This window comes from Apodemus sylvaticus, chromosome 4 (assembly GCF_947179515.1).
Source record: "Apodemus sylvaticus chromosome 4, mApoSyl1.1, whole genome shotgun sequence".
In the NCBI taxonomy this organism is placed as follows: domain Eukaryota; kingdom Metazoa; phylum Chordata; class Mammalia; order Rodentia; family Muridae; genus Apodemus; species Apodemus sylvaticus.
In genome coordinates this window covers 23,919,293-23,927,515 of record NC_067475.1, presented here as the reverse complement: position 1 = coordinate 23,927,515, position 8,223 = coordinate 23,919,293, and positions in this window count along the sequence as shown.

The window sequence follows — 8,223 nt, the reverse complement described above, 5'->3', positions numbered from 1 at the left end:
ATAACATGTACTTTCTGTTAGTGTTCAGTTTTTAGGAAGTGAATAGTTAACCTCACGCAGTCATTTCAGGTGACTCATTGTCAACAGCAGCCCCCAAAACTCTGAGTCTGAAGTTTTCTTTGGATCAGTAGGAAAGGTTTTCTGAACCTACATTCTTGAGTTTGCATCTGAAACATCCTCCCAAAGGCCCATGTGCTGAAGGCCTGACTGGCAACCCAGAGCGCCTCTGGGAGATTGAGGAGCCCTTAGTAGATGGGGCCTAGTGAGGGCACACTGTTAGATCCTTCCTAGTGCCCTTGAAGGGGATCCTGTAGCTCACGCCCATTTCCTTCTCTCTCTGCCTCTCAGCTGCTGCGAGGGCAATTTCTTCCACTTTGCACCATCACATTAATGCTTCATCATAAACCAGAAGCAGTGAGACCAAGAGGATGTGTATGCTGGGAACCAAACTTTCATCTCTGGGAAGATCAGCCAGTGCTCTTAAGCTCTGCGCCATCTCTCCAGTTTCTACCCCACTTTTGAAAAGTAGATAGCATCGGGTGTTTTGTCACAGTGATGGAAAGCTCACCACTACAACAAAGCACAATGCAACACAACACAAAACACAATGCACTGTAGCACAGTGCAACACAACATAGCACAATCCAATGTAATAGATGTATATTCTGGATCTCCAGTTAATATGAACTTATAAGTTGCTTCCAATTTCACATTACTATAAACAACACTGCACAGCATCCTAACATGTATTTCCTTGAGAGGTGTGGTGGCTGTTCCTGATTGTCAGCTTGATTCTATTTGGAATGAACTACAATCCAGAATTGGAGGGCACACCTGGAATCCAGATCTTGAGACTGGAAGACACAAATTTCTGACCTGGATCTTGACGTGGAGATCTTGAGGCACAGTGGCCATGATAAGCTTAGGCCCAGGCAAGGTAGCACATGCCTTTAATCCCAGGAGACTGAGGCAAGAAGATCTCTGAGTTCCAGGTCAGCTTGAGACAAAGCAAGTCCACATCCAGGCATCACACACCAGGGTGGTACACACCCTGGGCCACACTCTCTGCTGGAGGCCTACCTAAGAACAACGGAGGAAGGGGGACTCACTCCTCTTCAATTGCTGCACGTACTTGCCAGCACATCTGTTGGAACCTATTTCTACAGGCGATCAGCTGAAACAACTAGCCTTGTGGGACCGAGCAACTCCTAGATTCTTGGACTCCCCATTCACAGCTGTCCACTGTTGGGTTAGTTGGACTGCAGACTGTAAGTCATCACAATAAAGTCCCACAATATAGAGAAACACTCCATAAACTGTGTGACTCTAGAGAACCCTGACTAATACAAGAGGTATGCAAACAATTCTTTATGGAATAGAAACAGGTATAGAACTGTTGGATTATAAAGGAAGACTAGCCTTATTTAATAATGTCTAATTACTCTTTGGACTGATTGAGCTAATTCACACTAGCACCACAGAATGATTTAATGTTTGGTGCCAGAACATATTTTAAAGAAAAAAGGAATGGGGCTGGAGAGATGGCTCAGCAGTTAAGAGCACTGACTTCTCTTCAGAAGGTCCTGAGTTCAATTCCCAGCAACCACATGGTGGTTCACAACCATCTGTAATGGGATCTGATGCCCTCTTCTGGGGTGTCTGAAGACAGCTACAGTGTACTCATATAAATAAAATAAAGAAATACATCTTTTTAAAAAGAAAAAAGAAAAAGCAACATATGGGATGTCAGCTATTGTTTTAGCATTGCTCCTGAAGGGCTTTGTCTGTTTGAGGCTTTCTTGGCTGTCGGGCGTGATCCTCCTCCTGGGAAGCAGCTGAGCAAAGGAAAAGAATGTTTTTACACCTGTCCATTTGTGTATCCGTGTTCTTCTGGTAATCCAGTTTTGAATCACCTGAGTTTTAAATATATTCCAACAGTGACTTGTTTAGAAAAGCACTGGTGCTGCCTTTACACACTTAGATTTTTTTTTTTTTTTGGATTTGATTTTTTTCAAGACAGGGTTTCTCTGTGTAGCCCTGGCTGTCCTGAAACTCACTCTGTAGACCAGGCTGGCCTTGAACTCAGAAATCCGCCTGCCTCTGCCTCCCAGAGTGCTGGGATTACAGGTGTGCACCACCACCGCCCGGCTACTCACTTAGAATTTTAAGGGCCATCAACCTGCTACTTGGGGTAAGGTCACTAAAGGAGGCATGTTTCCCCCCCCACACTTTTTTTTTAAAATAATTTTGTTCATTTCATTGTACTTGATGCTAACTAAAGATATAGAAGACCTGTTAAGGCCTTCGGGAATATCGTACACATAGACAAAAGTCTCTGGAGCTAAAGCAGTCACAGGCTAATCAGCTCACGTTCTCTTGTCGCCGGTAGCAAAGGAAATTGCCAGAAAATATAACAATAGGTGCTGAAGAACTGATTCCTTTGTGAGTTATATTAGACACTAGAGAACACTTAAAAAATAGCATTTCTTTGGGCACTAATAGGCCTTATTGAGGAGACAGAAACCCATTTCTCATGACCTTCCATGAACCTTTCCTGAACAGCAGGCTGGGTGTCCTCCCTTCCCCGATGGTCCCTCGCTCTACTTGACTGACTTTGACTAACAGTCCTGAACGTACTTTTTGAAAAAAACTTTTCATCTTTTTCTAGTCATGACAAGTCAGACATCCTGATGGATAAAAAGTACTCCAATAAGAACAGTACAAAGAGATTTATCAAAAAAAAAAAAAATCCAGATGAGCTCTACTGAGGAACATGAAAGAATTTAATAATTTAACGATTACAGAGAAAGGGTGTGGTGGTCCAGGATGAATGGTCATTGTTGAAAGTACCGGTTTGCCTCAGACATAGTGGCACATGTCTGTCATCCCAGCACCGGGGAAACAGAGGCAGAAGGATCTTGAATTTGAGGTTAAACTGGTCTACATAAACAATTCCAGATCAGCCTGAGCTAGTAAGAGAGACTCTGCCTGAAAATATAAACAAGAACATAAAGAAATTATCAATTGTCCTCACAAAATATGTATGTGTGGCATAATTACTCAAACTCCTGATACATTTTGGCAAAGTAATTCCAATGTTCACCAGAAGAATAAACTGAATAGCTAGAAGATTAAGAGTGATACATTGTAACTGTCCTGCAAGATCCGGTGTGAAACAGAAACTACAAAAGCAGGCAGCACAAAGGACCAAGGGATGATTGCCACTTTTGAGCCAGATTTTTATTATTATTTGTGTGTGTGTGTGTCTGAGTGTGTGCGCTTGCATACACACAGGTGAGTACAGGTGCCTGCAGAGGCCACAAGAGGGCGCTGGATCCCCCTGGAACTGGAATTCAAAGCAAGTGATAAGACACCTGACCCGAGTGATGGGAGACAAACTCCCACCTTTGCAGGAGCAAACAGTTTGCCCTCTTATCCACCGAGCTGCCTCTCCAGCCCCTGTAGCCAATTTAAAAGACTGGACAATTAAATATGTGAAATGGATCGTGGCTTAGCCAGTACTGAGTTAGATCATTGCTTTATACCATATGCTAGATATAGATTCCAGATGATGAATCAAGGGGCCAATTGTCGAAAGTGAAAGCATATAATTATTACAAGGATATAGAATTGAATGATTACTTATCTCCTAAGAAAAGAATCTGAAAGTTTAATGGAAAATATCTAATTAAAATTTCCACATAGTTTCTTCACCGCTCCCGATGTTGATCTTGTTTTGGGAAAGTCTTTCCCTGAGAGAAAGAGCTGTGGTGTCAAAACCAGAGGGAAGAGATTTGAATTTGTTTTGTGCATCTTAAGAAGATAATACAGTGCAATTATGGGCAATTTTACCCTTTCTCCACAGTGTTTCTCACATTTTGATATTCACAGACACATGCACAGTGGTTAAAATTACTTGCTGCACAAGGATAGAAACTTGAGTTCAAAGCCAAGCACCCACAAAGCTAGCCAGGCCTGGTCTCACACATGCCTGTAAACCCAGCACTGCTGGGGGAGTGGGGACAAGAGAGTCTCTGGGGCTTCCTCGCTGTTGGCCTAGTCAACAAGAGACCTCCAGGATCAGGGAGAGACCTGCTCCAAAGGAATAAGGTTGACAGCAAGAGAAGGTCGGGTACCCTCCTCTGCCTCCAAGAATACATGTGGGCACGCATGCACACACATGTGCACATGCATAAACACACACGTATACACACACCACACACACCACACACCAAGGTCCATCACACATATATTCACACACACCAAGGTCCATCACACATACTCACATATGCCATACATACCACATACACACCACACATACCACACACACATACACACCACATACATACACCACTGCCCCCATTATACCTCCATACACCACACACACCACACATATACACACACTCCATATACACCACATACACACACCCCACTCACACACATTATCATACTCCCCAAAGGCCACACATATGCATACCACAGGCATCACTCACACACCACACACACACACACACCACAGACATATTCATAGACTCCCCCAACATCCTCCACAAACATACATACACACACACCACATCCCCACAAAACACACACATATCATACTCCCACACAAGTCACACACACACACTCTTATACACTCACACCACACATACATACATTCTTTAGTATGGAAGAAAGTGTACTTTTGAAAGTAACTTGAAGGCTTTAAAGTAGGCTAAAGAAACTCTTGAAAATCATCTTTAAAAATATGACACTCATCTCAATTTGGAAACACGTGAAGAGCCTGGCTATATTTAAAAAAACCAAACCAGTTCATTAAAAAAGTAAAAGTAGCCAGCAGGCATAATAAAATATATTTTATTTTACCAGTAATCAGAGAAATACAAATTAAATAATTATGAGCTATCACAGTAGCCAGGGAAACTGGCAAAGATGAAAGCAAAGTGAAAGACCGGAAGTGTGTTGTGCAGGCAGAGGTCTTCGGAGATGGCGTCATCAGGGCCGCTCGAAGTAATAACTGCCGTTAGGGAGTCTGCCAACGGCGTCAGAAGTATCATCGGTTACCACTAAGAAAATAATCAGCTAAGTACACCAAGACTTTGAAGATTTGTGAGTGTATTAGCAACTGTCTAATGTTCATCACTGAGGAGGCGCTCTGCAGGTAGCGACATCTGTGGAACTGGAATCAAGTTTCATTTCAGATGCTTATCTCTGATTTTACTTCAAGGTGTCACAGGATGACAGAAAGACAGAGTGCTGCTTAATCTATACTGCCATCACAGTTAAGAAGTGTGTAATTGGGCTTGTGTGCATTTCAAACAAAGCAAAACAAACTGGAAAGGCATGCCCCCTGTATCTTAAGGTAGCTCACTCTAGAGAGTGGACTGTAGATGACTTAAAGGTATTTTATTTCTTTAGCGTTTCCTTATCTTTAAAATGGATATATAAGGACTGGAGAGATGGTTCAGTGGTAAAGAACATGGGATGCTCTCTCTTAAGACCCACATTCAAGCCCTAGCATTCACGTAGTAACTTAATAACAGTCTGCAGTTCCAGCTCCAGAGGATCCAATGTCCTTATGACCTTTTCTAGTCCATACAGGCACCACGCATGCACCTGGTACACGGACATACACATAGGCACATAAAATAAAAAATTCTATATTAACATGTATTTAGTTTATACTCAGAAAAAAACATTACAAAACGAACCCCGATCTTCTATGCACTCACCCTCCAGGCTATTTCAGATCCCCCTCTTGTTCCCTTCATGTCTATCAGACATTGCAGGTTCTGATTTATCCCAGTCTGGGACAGAGCCCAAGCCCAGCCTAAGGGGATGGGTGGACTAGTCTGGTTAAGGCTGAATCTCCCTATGGTTCAATTAACTTACATGCAGTGTAGAAATATGAAAATTGTTTCAGAAGATTATTAGGTGAGGCTCTGACTGTGTATGAGCCGCCGCCCTATCTTCCAAGGCCCAGGCAAGCACACACTAGGAGCCCTCATCTTGTGTGTTAGCAGGACTGTCTTTTTACTCTTCACAGGTAGATCCATACAAAATCCACCTTTACTCTGATGAAATTGAAAACCTGGTGTTGAGCTGTGGGTTTTATGTGTATATAAAACTTCAAAAAATAACTGTGGAATTTATTACTGTACATTTATAGAAGTTCTAATGGTGGGTTAGTCGTTTTTATAGGAGTGGTAAAATGGAGCTGGGAAGACGGCTAAGCACTTACCGCTCCTGCAGGGAATCTGGGTTCAGTTCCCAGCACCCACTGGAGGCTCCGATGCCCTCTCCAGGACTCTTCAGGAGACAGGACGCACCTGTTCTTAAGTGGGGACAAGGCATTCATACACAAAATAAAAGCAAAAAAAAAAAAAAAGAATAATGAAGAAAAAATATAATTAGTAAACAATTATCTCTTTATATCACATAATTTTTGTCTTTTTAAATGTTTATTTCTGTAGATAAGGATTCCTCATCTTGTAAGAAATATTTTTTAACCTCATTTATGGCTGACTGTTAGTAAATACTTCTGGATTGAAATTTAAATATTTTACTTAAATAAATTGCACATATTTTAATTTTAATACTGGATTACTAAATATCTAAAACACTTGAGTAACTTTTTATATGAAAAGTTGTTTTCTTCTTAGGTACTTATAAATTATAACATGATTGATAACTTTCAAAGACAGATTTGAATATGACTGAGTTTCAAATTTTCAAGTAGACTTAACCCAATTACATTAAACATTTTCACAAAAATTAAGTTTTCTGCATCTCTAATGCTAAGTTTTATTACTGAGTACAGTAAGTAGCACAATTTCACTTTTAGATTTTCCCAGGCCTGAGTTCTCACACTTTTTGGTTTTAAGACTCCTTTGAGATAATAAATTATTGAGTACTCCAAAGGCTTTGTTCTTGGGATAAAGTGTCTCAATACTTGCATATTGTAAGTAATACTGGAATGTTTTTTAAGTTTTTAAAAAGTGCGTGCTCATGGGTGCCCGAGCTTAGGTTTGTGCATGTGAGTGCAGTGCCGACAGAGGCCAGAAGAGGGAGACAAATCCCTTGGAATTAGAGCTACAGTGGGTTGTGAGCCCCCTGACTCAGGTGCTGGAAATTGAATTCCAGCCCTTCAAAAGAGACTCATACACTGTTAACTGCCAAGCTCTCTCTCCAGCCCCCACTGGGATGTTTATTTACATCTACATGTATGCACACATGCATACATATATATGTATAGTTTTATATATATATACATTTATGTATATTTACATACACACACATGCATACACACACACACAAACATCACACGCACGTGTGCAAGCATAGCTCCTACCAGGTCTTGGAGCAACGGTGGCATTAAGAGACTTACAGCCTTGAGAACTCTACATGCAAAACCATGAAACTAAAACAGACAAAAATGCATTTAATATTATTAAGGGAAAAATAAAAAAAAAAAACCTGAAAGGGACTTGAGTACCTGGAACCACTGGTTTAAAACAACATAACACATATTTAGCATTACTGTAATGTGCTGTATATTCCAACATGATCCTTGATACCATTGTGTGTATTGTGCTAGCCTGTGGACACCTTTGCATCTTTGAGCAGGAGTCTGAAGAAATCAAAAACATGGTCATGGCCACTACCTACAAATGCCACTTTGTTATGCAAGAATCTATTTCATTAGACCTGTCTAATTAGATGAGTCTGACAAGTTACTTTGTTAATTTCTCCTTCTTAACTGCTTCCTCCACTTTGCCTGGGGTCCCTGACCAGTGTTGGTCTGGATTGTGTGGCTGGCTCTCAGCGCTATTCCCCTGGTGGAGAACAGCCAGGGAGTTTTTAATCTTCCACTCTCTGGTGCCTATGTGAAACCTTTGCACAGTTTTTGGTGGATTCATGAGGGGACGACACCGGGCCCACAGTTGTCCTCCCCGACTTCAGCCTTGTTCCTGGAACACAGACTCCAGCGCCGGTTTGCTCCTGTTGGAGGTGGAGCCAACCTTCAGGTCTCTCGCTCTGCAACTGTGGGCTGCATGGGGTTTCATTCTCTCTCTCTCTCTCTCTCCTCCCTCCCTCTCTCTGCCCCTCTCTTCCACCCCCCCCATACTCCCTCCCCCAAATCCCCCTCTGGGCTGCTTGGAAGTCTGAAGAGCTGGGACAGGCTGTGCTCTCTCTTGCTCCAGTCTTTCCAGTCCGGCACCA